This window comes from Olea europaea, chromosome 18 (genome assembly GCF_002742605.1).
Source record: "Olea europaea var. sylvestris chromosome 18, O_europaea_v1, whole genome shotgun sequence".
In the NCBI taxonomy this organism is placed as follows: Eukaryota; Viridiplantae; Streptophyta; class Magnoliopsida; order Lamiales; family Oleaceae; genus Olea; species Olea europaea.
In genome coordinates this window covers 6,869,380-6,882,912 of record NC_036254.1, presented here as the reverse complement: position 1 = coordinate 6,882,912, position 13,533 = coordinate 6,869,380, and the positions used below count along the sequence as shown (strand labels likewise).

The 13,533-nt window shown below is 34.5% G+C and overlaps 1 long non-coding RNA gene across 1 annotated transcript; it reads right to left on the bottom strand.

Moving 5' to 3' along the window:
• Nucleotides 1-9,771: 9,771 nt before the first annotated feature.
• LOC111367322 lies at nt 9,772-10,861 on the bottom strand. Its single transcript, XR_002697790.1, has 2 exons — nt 10,458-10,861; nt 9,772-10,069 (listed from the first exon to the last, which is right to left on the bottom strand). It is a non-coding gene; the product is annotated as an uncharacterized LOC111367322 (long non-coding RNA).
• Between the last annotated feature and the right edge of the window lie 2,672 nt (nt 10,862-13,533).

Sequence of the window (13,533 nt, the reverse complement as noted above, 5' to 3'; positions counted from 1 at the left end):
AACTGAATGATTGTTAATTATATCATTGTTGCAGATTGAAGTTCGTTACATTGTTCCGTCTGATGTTGAGATGGTAGCTCTATATATGAAAGACATTTTGTACAAGAAACCTTTGCAACCACATGGGCGAGGAGACATGCAATTTGGAGATAAGGGCGATGTAGACACGAATGTCCCTGTCCAATCTCACATACCCAGACCACGGCTGTTAATTATTACAGATGGATGTAAAGGGTATTCGAGTGATGTTGAAGATGACGACGATGACGATTTTGTTGATACACCACCGAGAAGGAAAAAGACACCTTCCCATTTCCACCCACCTACTGAGGAGCATGCAAAGCGGGAATATTATCCTACGGAGCCAAAGGGACATGACATCCATACTTTATCCCAGCTGCAGGCTACCCGTACAGATGATGAAGCACAACTAGCTGTACGTTATCTAGTATATTTATTTCTGGAGTCACAATTTCGGATATTATGTCACAATCGCAAGTCACATAACAATATGTTATATTGTCAGATCACACATATTTCAACAAGCAGTAGACCTGTGTGTACAGGTCACAGATTTGCCAAATACGGTCACAAACTAATGTCTGGTCATAGTTTACCAAGAAATATGTTTTTATTTCACATTACTGTGTCACAAGTCACAAACATATGTTTTATACATTTGCACTGGTCACAAATCACAACCATGTGGCATACCCATTTTGCAATTATTGAATTACAGGTGTTTGACAAGTTGAGAGAGGAGTTACGTGGATAGATAACCGAACTCCAGTGTAATAATAAAGAGTTAACAGTGCAGCTTAAGGATCTAAAGTCACAACTATTAGACTTAAAACAAGATAGGAACAGTTAGATCGATCCGTGTCCAAGGTGAAATTCGATTGGACATGACGAAAATACGGTTGAGCATGACATTCTTTTCTGATTCCGCTACTGCTTTAATATCGAGTACGATGGATGCAATTTTAGCAAAGCAACTCAGAAAAGTGAAGCTCATAGCATTGGAGATGCACCACAGCAGGAGAAGGTACATAATTCTATAATCGAAATTCTTTCTTGCTGTCATTACTTTAAGTTGTCTATTAATATTTGTGTTACAACAGGTCACAGACATTGAACAAAATATCAGTAAGGAAAGGCAAGGGCAAAATAGACCCAGTTGACTAAATTGAATATTCGTCCTTTCCTTCATCCCCGTCTTTCGACTTGGGTGTTGCTTCAACACCAATCATTTCTAATGAGGTTGATGCCATTATAGCTGGTGTGGTGAAGGACTGTGACACTGAGGAGTAGGCTGATGTAGTGATGAAGACCATAAATGAGGATTAAGTACTTCATATCGCGTTGCATACATTTATGGGTGGCAAACACCTTACATATTGACTTGAAAATTTGGCACTGTGCGCAGATCACCTTTCCTCCTTACACGTGATATTATCAGATGCTTGTGTATACGATATATGTCACAAATATTTATCTTCTGGTCACAACTATGCGGTCACATGACATATTGTCTGCACAAATATATTTATTCAAATAATGCATTCATTATTTTTCGACATGCATGCAGGGATCTCCTCCTTCCGCATCGACATCAGGTTTGCTAATTAAGAGAGCCCCTAGATCCACACGGATATTACAGTCCTCGTATGTATCGGTGTTGGAAAACAAATTAAGCATTCCGATGATGCTATTGTTTTTGACAAGCATGACAAGAAAGCGGATGAGGCTGATATTGTTGCATTTCAAAACTACTTTAACAGAGGTTACAAACTAAGGAACAAGTATGTACATTTAATGGCGTGTGCTCTGATCTATAAAGTTGGGTAATCTGGGGTTTTAATTTATATTTAGTTGCTATCTTTCCGTTTCAGAAAGAAGTTTAACGATGCTGATGATGTCATTCGTCCACCTTTTATACTCGGTTCAATTCCCGTGGGGTCGAAAAGTTGGTGGCATCAACTTATAGATTTGGAATCTTCATTGACTAGCACGGTATGACCCTTGAAATTGGTCGCATATCACAAAGTCACAATATTATGTACACAGGTCACACACTCACATGTCACATATCACTGAAATGGGGTCACAGATCACACATGTAGAGGTCACAGATTATTGAAATGGGGTCACAGATCATATCAGTGTGTGCACAGGTCACTGAAGTTCGTTAAATGTGTCACAGGTCACAATATTATGCACACAGGTCAAAGATGTCTCGAACTGGGTCACAGATCTTAGGTCACAATATTATATACACAGGTCACAGTTGTTTGAAATGGGTTACAGATCTGAGGTTATAATATTATGGTTTTCACAGGTCACCAGTCTCCTGTGTGAGGCACATTAAACGTGTGCCTAATTACAACATTCATAAGTTAATCTTTCCGTACTTTTTAACTTTCTGTCACATTTTACAGCATATGGACGTCTGTTTTCATTATCTGCGACAGTTTGCACTGAGAAGTCAAAATGCAAGATTGTGTGCTACCACAACTGATTGTTTGTTCCAAGCTAATATAAAAAACATATTTCGCCAGTTTCAGAAAGACCCAAATGTGATAATGGTGGATAAATACATTGTTGACATTGCTACCGGTAGACGTTTAAAATTCAATCGCCCTTGGTCTGAAGTTGATTATGTGTTTTTGCTAATTTTGCCCATCAATCATGCACATTGGATGCTCTGTGGACTTAACATAAAAAACTATAAGATGTATGTATACAACTCAATCTACAAGACCTATCGTGAGAAAATGGTCTTGGTCGGGATTGACCCCTTTGTCAGAGTTATCCGGTATTTGTTGTTTACTTTGGACATCTGGAATAGAACCTCTATTGATCCGAGTAAAGATCCAATTGTGATGAGGGTGTTGCTTGTAGATGACACTCCAATCAACAAAATGTATACAACTTTGTGACTTGTTTTTTTTCTTTTTGTGACTTATTTTTTATTTCCAAATTTTCATCTGCCATCTCTCATATGTTATCTCTTGAATTTGTTGTGCAGTCATGATTGTGGCATCTTTATCATTAAGTACGCAGAGTACATGCTATGTGATGACATTAAGTCCATGTTGATGAATTTTGATGCAAGCCGAGCTAGGTTGAACATTGCCACCTGATTGTTTAAGCACAAGGATATCAAGAAACCAACTCAGTTGGTACAGCCGAAGAGAGAAAGCATTGTCGTAGAGTGACTGAAGAAAGTTTGTGTAGTAGCTAAAATACTTTTGGGTGATTTATGTTTCCGCAGTGGATAGAGTTTATTTTGTTCATGTAACTTCAAATGGCTTATTGTTTAAGTGTATTAATGAAAACAAAACAGCTTGTCTATGGTTATGACAATGATATATATGACAGTTCATTATGTTATGTACACAGGTCACAGATGTTTTGTGAAATGGGTCACAGGTGTGTGGTGAATAGTTTTGGTAGTAGTGTTGATTTGTTATATGTTCATGTGCATTGGACACAGTGTTGTAGACACAGGTCGCAAGACACATGAGTCTTTGCACAGGTCACGGATGTTTGTGGAATGGATCACAGATCAAAGGTCACTATGTTTTGTACATAGGTCACAGATGTATATGAAATGGGTCACAGGTCACAGGTGGCTATGTTATGTGCACAGGTCACAAATGTCTATAAAATGAATCACAAATCACAGATGACTATGTTATGTACACAGGTCATAGATGTTTGTGAAACAGGTCACATATATTTGTGACATAGGTCACAGATCACATGTCACTATATTTTGTGCACATGTCACATATGTTTGTGAAATGAGCCATATATCACATGTTACAGTATTATGTACACACGTCAAAGATTTTTTGAGATGTGTCACATATATCAGGTCACAATATCATGTACAAAAGTCACAATTGTTTTTATATGGGTCACAGAACTCAGGTCACAGTATTATGTGCAGAGGTCACACGTCACGTGCCAAGTGACTATGTATACATGTCATAGAATCACATCACTCTATGCACATGTGCATAGGTAATTAGATAGCAGTCACATTCTTTGACCCTGTAATCCTTGGTCACAGGTTGTCGGTCACAATTTGGGTCACATGACTATGCACATATCACAAGTCACGTGACTGTATGTCACAGGTCACAGAATTTAATAAACGTTAGATTGCCTGTCACAGGTCACAAGTCACATGTCTGCATAGCTTATGTCACAAGTTACAGAATTTAATGTACGAATGTTAACGTGAGAAGTTCATCTGCATATTTTGTTTGTCATAGATCAATTATAAACTATCACAATATTCTTATCGAATTTCAAAGCAAACCTAAATTGTGTACATGTTACGGCTTATTGAACCAAAGTAATGAATGCTAAAATGCCGATACCGTTAACATTTCACATAATTTTGGATTATTTTTTCGTTAACGGAAGCAGGTTGTTGCATGTCCTGCGATTGTGACAACTACCTTCACAACATCCACATTTCACCGTTTATTTCCCCTCAATGCACGATCTTCTCCTCTTTTCAGCAGGTCTGCCAGAGCTCATTTTCTGATTAGGTGCTAGGACAATTACGTCTTCAACTTTCGGGGGGTACAATTCACTCATTTGGATTCCCCATTGGGTATATTGTGTATTGATACGCATTCATGTATGCTTCACGAGTGTAGAAGTACGAACAATAATCGTACGGATCCTGTTTAGTTGTTGCTATTACAGTCAATACATGTGGACATGGTATCTGATCAACTTGAACTATCTGACATGTGCAAGTTCGTTTCTCTATATCAACGATAAATGATGATCCCGTGTCAGCAATTGAAAATATCGTCTGGTTTGCTGGAGAAACCTGCGAACAAAGAAAAGGATAATGTCAGGTCACATATCTTACATACTGGATATTCCAGCAAGTCACATATATATGTATATGATGTAATATAACAAATATGATCGTCACCCTCATATTTTTCAAAGTTGTGCTCATTTCTCTCATCATTTTCTCGTACTTGGTGGACAACTTTGTGAATGTGTCATTTGCTGTGTCTCTGTTCTTCTAGAACTAAGATTGTATTGTTTGTCACAATGAATCCAACAACGCTATAATAGGATAGTTTTTTGCTATTTTTGTGACTGCATTGACGGATTTCACTATATTAGAGGTCATCGTGGAGTACCTATTTGCAGGCATGTGGAGCCGTGACCACCTTTCTGATCCAATTTCATCTTGCAAGCCAAAACATTATTAGGTTGGCAAGCGTACACCTTTCACGGACAGTATGTACATGTACGAAAGTAAAACCTTACCAGGTAACCTCTAATATTTTTGTTGATTGTGTCCAATTGTTGCATATTGTACTCGAAATCTAATAAAGTTTATTCACGGATAGCCAAATTGAACGGTTGCGTTATGTTGTGACCTGATTTACCAAAATGTGATTTCAAGTTCTGTAGCAAATGGTGCATACAAATTTCATGGCTTGTACCTGGATATACTCGTTCGATTGTAGTATTTTTACTGTTATGCCTATCTGATACAAAATAAAGTCCTTCCCTATTACCATAAGCACTCTTCAGGTTTTCTAAGAACCATGTCCAAGATGCATCATTTTCGTTATCCCCAACACTGAATGCGAGCACAAAGATATTGTTATTAGCATCATGTGTACAAGCTGTAAATAGAGTGCCTCCGTAGTGCCCATTCAAGTACGTTTCGTCTACAACAATTACAGGCCTACAGTGGACCCATCCTTCAATTGATGCACCAAGTGCCATGAAACGGTACTTGAATCTGTTGTGACTATCAATCTCCAACTTTGTGATCGTTCCAGGATTTGTATATTCAAGCATATAAAAGTAGCTTGGTAGTTGCCGAAATGACTCTGTTAGATCCTCCTCTGATTAGTTTCAAAGTTCTTTCTCGGGACCTCCTAGCTTTAACATAATTCATGATGACCCCATATGTATGCAACATGTTATTACATATATCGTTCGGAGTGTTTACAGTACGCGATGATGTACACTTATACTTGATGCATGAGGATACCACAGACATTGAGACTTGCCTGTGAGATCCTAAAATTATGCTTGAAGCACATGTGTGACTATCGGTTAGCTTTCGAATCTTGAAAATCTCTGTTTTTCCCAACGTTGAAGACCTACATATCCAACTTCAGTCATCATGTGAGCACTGGACTAGATACTCATTCTTATCTGATCGAACTACCAAGTATTCAAACATATTTTGTATGGCAAAGAAAGACATGCTCAATTTCAAAACATCCTTATTGCGAAACACTCTGCTTTCTTCTATATTCGTAGCATCAAGAATGGAAACAATTGTGACTAAATTTTCATCCACGCGATGGGACGTTTCTACAACTACATCACATATATCAATTGTATTCTGCAACGGATACACCTCTACACTAGATTGCACATTAAGTGCACTTGGATTGGCCAACATAGAATTGAGCGATTCATGTCCTATTTCTATAGATGTCACCTCAATGTTTATAGGATACTTTGAAGGGTCATGCTCTATAGTTTTTAGAGTCACGCATGTTCAAACATTACTGTCACTACTTATTCTTACTGGAGGCAGATCAACATTTAGTGTGTAAGTCATTGTGACAGCTACCTTAGTAGGATCTAGACTGAACTCTATCACTGCTATTTCTACAAGCTTTATATAACAACAATTATGATCAACCATCACCAATGCTGACTGTGACCTGTATAACAAGCAAACGTGCACATATCCCATTTCTGCAAAATTCCAAAGGAAAACTGTAGGCTTTAGATGAGAAAATCAGTCACATATCAGTTTAAGGTATCTGTTATGGTCACATTTATATAGTTCTTGGCTCTGACAGAAACTATGATTTCATATACAACTCAAGGCCACATACAAAAAATTCAGTATCATATGTAAAACACTATCACATGTAAAACACTATCACATACAATCAATCTCAGTCACCTATGACGGTCACACATTGAAATTCATGCTACATATCAAGATCGGTCACATAAGCAACTGTCCATAACGTAATGATTTCAGGTCCACAATCATAATGCAGCCGAGTCACATAAACAACTGTTTATAAATCGTAATGCCCAAACATGAATTGGTTTATTTCGAACCTACACGATGAATACAGATGCTGTCATAGGATTTCAAAATTGGAATCACATACCTGATTGTAATCCAGAATCGACAAATCTCCGTGAAGAACGATGGTTGCTTGATTACAGATCAATTAATTTCGATTGGTATTGAGGTCGATTCCGATAACGTGAAATGATTTCATTCCTATGATTGCTCGAGCTTCTTTTTTTGGATGTGGCATTGATTTGTGATCGAAATTTCTGCAGAAGTTGTAACAGATTACTTATTTTAAGGAGCCGTTTGTAGTCATATATACCTGATTTGTGTATATTTAAATCTTGATTTTTAAAAATGAAATGGTGTATGTTAAAAGCCTGGGTTATGTATTGTTCCCTTTTTATAATTCTCTATCAATTGGTGGAAAGAGATGTGAGAGTTTTGCTTGTTAAGAAAGCAACTAACTTTATCCTTTTATTTGATATTTGATAGTAGTGTATTATGTGCGTGTAAATGATGACTACATGGCATTGTTTTTCTTAATCACTTTGCCATTTTCATTTACCCACTCCTTAAACCTTTTTTACATTATATATACATTTATAAATACATGGTCATTCAATACACACAAATTATCTACTCTATGTATGTTACTATTACAACAAGTTAAAGCATTTGGAGGAGATTGGAACCAATATAATTTCTTTTCTTTTCTTTTCCTTTTTTTCTTTTTTCCAAGTTTCTTAGCATTTTTAGATTTTCATATAAGATAAGAGACATAAGTTGCCTAGGTTAAATTCTTATTCTCCATGATATTAACCCCTATTTGACAACCATATTTCAAAATTCTTTTTTCTACATACTTATTGTCAAACATATATTCACTCAATAAAATATTACGTACATAAGTTCAATTTTTTTTTATATACTTTTTAACTATACATTCTCTTCAAAACACTATTCAAAATATTGTTTTTTCTAATTAACGGTTGTCAAATAGGGGTTTATTACAATTACATAATGCATTAAGACCGCCAGGTAGATTTTATTTAAAATCCTTTGAGATAAGCCATCATATCCAATTACGATAAATTCTTTAGAATGTAGGAATTCTAAAGAAATTCCTTAAGTTGTTAGACATTGCTATCAGTTGATCTGAATCTGAGAATGTCGAGTATGAAACATTTCACCTATATTTATGTTATGCTGAATATGAATATAGCGCATATCTTATTGAGTGTTTTATTTAAATACTCACATTTATAAAATTTCATATTAGAATAGATCATTCTGGATGCATGGAAGATTGGACGAGTGAATGCTTATGGATTACTAAGAAAAAATATATTTTAAGTACGTTCATAACCAAAATTTCATTTAATATTATCAAGTATAGCATTTAAACATTAGTTTTGAGCTTCGTGTTTTATTTATATCTTGTTTAAATTTGATGTTGAATGATTTTAAATTTTAAATAAATTTAAATATCTGTGTGGTTACTCCTTTAAATTCGTTCAATGACATAAAATTTCCTTTAAGTTTCAAGAGTAAACTTTATTTTCTCAAAAACAAGAATTTACGTTCCGCTTTAAAAAATATATCTATAATAAATAAATAATAAATTTTTTAATATTTCGAAAATATAAAATTTAAAAATTTGGGGCGTTACATCCTCACTTTAGAAAAAGCAGGAATAGAAGTGTGAAGATGCTTATTGGTACCAACATTCTCACTTGGGGAGATAGCCTAAGAGTCTATAGGTTAAGAACAATAAACATGATATCTTCGATATCATCTTCACAAGCCTCCAAAAAGTCCACATTTCATTAAATGTGAAAGTTTCTGATAATGTTAAGCACTTTACTTCTCCCTTCCTGCAATGTATCCTCAACCAACTTCTTCTCATGAGCAGTTGCTCCAGAAAGGCTAGACTCTACAACAGCTAATCTTAACTCATTATTAATCAATTTACCACAAAACACAACTATTTCATTCCTTCTATTATTAAGTTTTATGAGGACAGCCTCCTAACTAGACTTAGTCAATTGGAACTCCTCTTTAAGACGCGAAGCGTCATGTTCAGTCCTTGCAACATGAGCTACGTGGATTTTCTTAGTCAATTTTAGATTCAAAGAGATCTTCTTGGCATAATCTACTAAGGAAGCTTCTTTCGCAAGAAAAGCTTTGGCACCCTTACTCATTGCCTTATATTTGTTCCTTCTGACATCATCATCATTTAGTTTATCTGAAGAGTATTGCATCACCTCGCTATAGAACTAATCTTGAGATAAGACAGTAGCTCGTTGGCCATGGGTGTAAATCATCTTCCCCCTCTCAGTAAAAGTAAGCTCTTCTACTAGTTTTTCCTAAGACGAATTGAAATAGGCATATACAGCCTTTGTAGTACGGGAGACAAAAAGAGAAAACTCCAAAAATCCCTATGTCTAATGCACCATTGCGGTAAAGAAAGAATAGAGACTTAAAATGACATGACCCGTCCCGATTCAACCTAATTGATTTGACATGTGTCGTGGGCCGATGGTAGATGCCAGCTAAGTGTCAAACCCACCACCAAGGCAAACTTATCCAACTTTGACTGTGACATATTTCTATAAAAATTTTGACAGAGTTTCCCTTTAAATATGGACAAAACCAACCTGAAAAATCAACAAAACCTCATATAGACATTCAAACCAAAAGTTTTGAAAACCACCACTTCCACTAATATCACCACAACTAAAACAAAATACAACTAAACTCGACTGAGTACTTCTACATCAGCATCATGTCTACAAGCAAGTATTACATCAATTACAAACCCTTCTATGAAATACACGTCAAACAAAATATTAGACCAAGTACTAAATAAACATGAGTTCCCAACTATACATTACATACTATGAAACAGTCTCTTTCACTTCAGAAGGCTTTTCTAAGTATCTCAAAATCAACGATCTCCTGATAGGGAAAAAAACATGACAAAATATATGAGTTTGTAACTCAGTGAGTGGATAGTTTGCAAATAAGTAAACTTTTCCATTTAAGCACATTTTCTAAAAATTCTAACTTTATTAAATCTTTGAGAATTTCTAAAATCTGGTAACACATTTAAAACTAACCATGATTGCATCATAAAATTCTTTTTTCTTAATTTTAGAAAAGTATCTGTATAATATAATGACTATAAATAATCTGATATCCATGAAAATCTATGAAATATTGCCGCTACTCAATACTATAAGCTGAAAGCTTTATTCTGAAAACTGAATTAACTGAATTCTATAATGAAAACTGATAAGTGTAGAAATACTGAAAAATCACACCAAAAAGGTACCCTATGAATAACCTTACTCATGTACAGAGTAATCTTGATGTACAAGGCAAGTCCATTCACATCTGACAATCTGATAATCTGGTCATACGTACGCAGAGCCACCCCAAAGGCTAATCACCCTAGTACACGGCCCAAAGCCTATTTGTGTACGAAAGTAGATCCCAAAGACTTCTGATAATCTAGTCATACACTATAGAAACAAATTCACAATAGTGCAGAGCGGGTGAAATCACCATAACTGGTCATACAATGTGGAAACACATTCACACCAATACAGACTAGAGTAAAATCACCTGGATACTTTCTGGTGATTTTTAGAAATAACTTTAGCTATACTAAAACATGTAATACGAATGGAACATGCTATTGAAGTGATTTAATTGAACTGAATTTAACTTTAAAAATATCTAATTATAAATCCATTTTATTCTAAAAATCATGCTGTCAAAATCAATTGTATAAAATAATAATAAATACTAATTTCTGAAAAATAAGTTTTTATATCCACTCACAAAGTATGAGCTACAAATTAGATTGCCTGATAAACATTTCTAATCTTCTTGTCACCACCTGAAATACGACATTAATAACCAAATTATCTACTATCAAATCAAGAAACCTTAATATCTAATAATAGAACTTAAATTAAATTTCTTAATACTTAAATAAATTCCCAAATTTTCCTTTATTAATTGGAGCTAATCACACTTCACGATCCCTTAACTAATAACTAATTCATCAACATAGCCTTTATTCCAAGTATTAATGTAATTACCACTTCATTCTAGTGACAACTTGTCACAATGCTTCGACCAATTAAATTTTCCTCTTGTTCCATAATTTCATGTTTCCAAATAATTATTTCCTCAACATCATCATTTCCATGAACACCACTTAATCCAAAAATCCCAAATAAAATTTCTAGGGTTTGCTAAAAAAAAATATATTCTTTACCTAGTTGAAATTGGAAATGAAGTAATCCTCAAGCTTGAGCTCCAATTCGTGTTTATCACACCTAAATTTGAAAATTTCTACTACAAGTTAGAACCCTAGAATTTTAACATAAAGCATACTTTTATCACTTGGAAACAAATGGAAAAATTAAACTCAAACTTGAAAGGATTAACCTTACCTCACTTCCTCTTCTTCTCTTTTCTTATTTTCTTCATCCTTCCCCTTTTTTTCTTCCCTGTTTCCTTAGTTTTTCTTTCTTTCTCGGCCTTTTCCGCTCTCTGCCCATTTTCTAGTAGGTGTAGTGTGTGTTTTGAGAGAAAAAAATGGTCAAAGGATGAATATAAATCCCACTTACTCAAAAATTGCAGGGTAAGTCCATCAACTCCATTTTTATATCACATTTAATCCTAAACTTCCAAAAATATATAAGTAAATTTTCAACTTTAAATTGTATCTAATTTTATCCTCATATATTGCCAATTGTAAAATAAACCCCAATAAAATATTTAATTTCATTTCAGTCCTTAATTGACTTTGACCTTGACTAGTCAACATCTGAATTTTTTTTTTCTATGAAAATTGAGTTGTAACATAAAACTTGGAGTAAAACCTCTGACACAGTAGTAGCCTTTGGAATCTCTAAGGGGCACAAATAAACACCAATTGTCTATCTGCATGAGCATAATCAAATAAGATGAATTCTTAAATAAAAGCAATATCGAGTAAAGGAGAAAAACTCACTAAATTCACCATAAAGATGAGGCATAATCACTGAAGGGTCTCAGGTCATTAAGTTGTAGCCTCCAATCACCGTAAAAAATAATAATAATAAAAAAAAATAGAGAGAGAGAGCTTTCAATTATATATCTTATTGGGAGTAGTTACGAGTTTTAGGCACATGTTGGGAGATCGAGGAGTATGGCAGTAATACCCCTTTTGAGGGTGCATGTTATTCCTGCTCTCATGAGATGATAAACGGAATGTAAATCGTACGAAGAAAGCTCTCCACTCAGACCGGAAATACTCCGTAAAAAAAAAAAAAAAAAAAAAAACAATCCTACCATTTCGGCCAATCTGATCAGGGTAAGTTGGGTGGGAGCAATATTAAACGAAGAGAGGGTGATGTGAAAGAAGGGTGGAAATGAAGTATGAGCCCCATATTCATTGAGTGCTTATGGATAGCTATACAATCATGTGGAAGACAGTCCACAATTTGGAACTGTAACACCCTGAATTTTAATTTTAATTTTTGATTGACTAAATTAATGTTGGTAATTTAAAAATGAAATAGTTCTGCCCAGCCTCATTGTCACACTAAAGTCCAAAAGTTGAAATAATAAACACGGCTCACTTGTTTGCATAAATGATTTATTTTGCATAAATACACCTTTAGAATTTATCGTAGTCATTTGGGTCAAATATTTAAGTATTTCAAAAGTTGATAAAAATATATCGATGTTATACTCATTTTATAGCTCATGTTAAATAACATAAGTTGGTTCAAAAAGAAATAATTTTGGACTTGCCATACTTAAGTTATTCTAATGGAAGGAAAATGATTTTCTTTAATATTTTGTTTACGTATATAATTTAAAATGTAACTTACAAATGTGGGTGCGTTTATAATATGAAAGGAATTTAAATGATTTAATGTAATCAATGTAATTAAAACCTAGTATATAATTTAAAATGTAACTTACAAATGTGGGTATGTTTATAATATGAAAGGAATTTAAATGATTTAATGTAATCAATGTAATTAAACTTAATTAACCATTAACGTATGCTAAATAAATTAACTTACCTCATAATTTTTTTTCTTAAACTAAAAGGTATTATGGTCAGCGGTGGAGCCAAGATAAAAATTCAGTGCGGGCACAAATTTTATTGACGCCGAACGTTCAATACTATTTTCAATTTAATTCACAATATCACATGGCAATACTAATTCCAAAATTCCCACTTCACAGTGCAATTTCACAATATCTATTTTCTCACTAGTCACTTCACAATTCACAGCACAATTCACAATTTCACATGATATACTCATCCAAATCTTAATAGTTTGATATGGAATTTGAAAATGACGATATACCTCTAGAGTGGAAACACATTCATAATCACCAGATTCAAC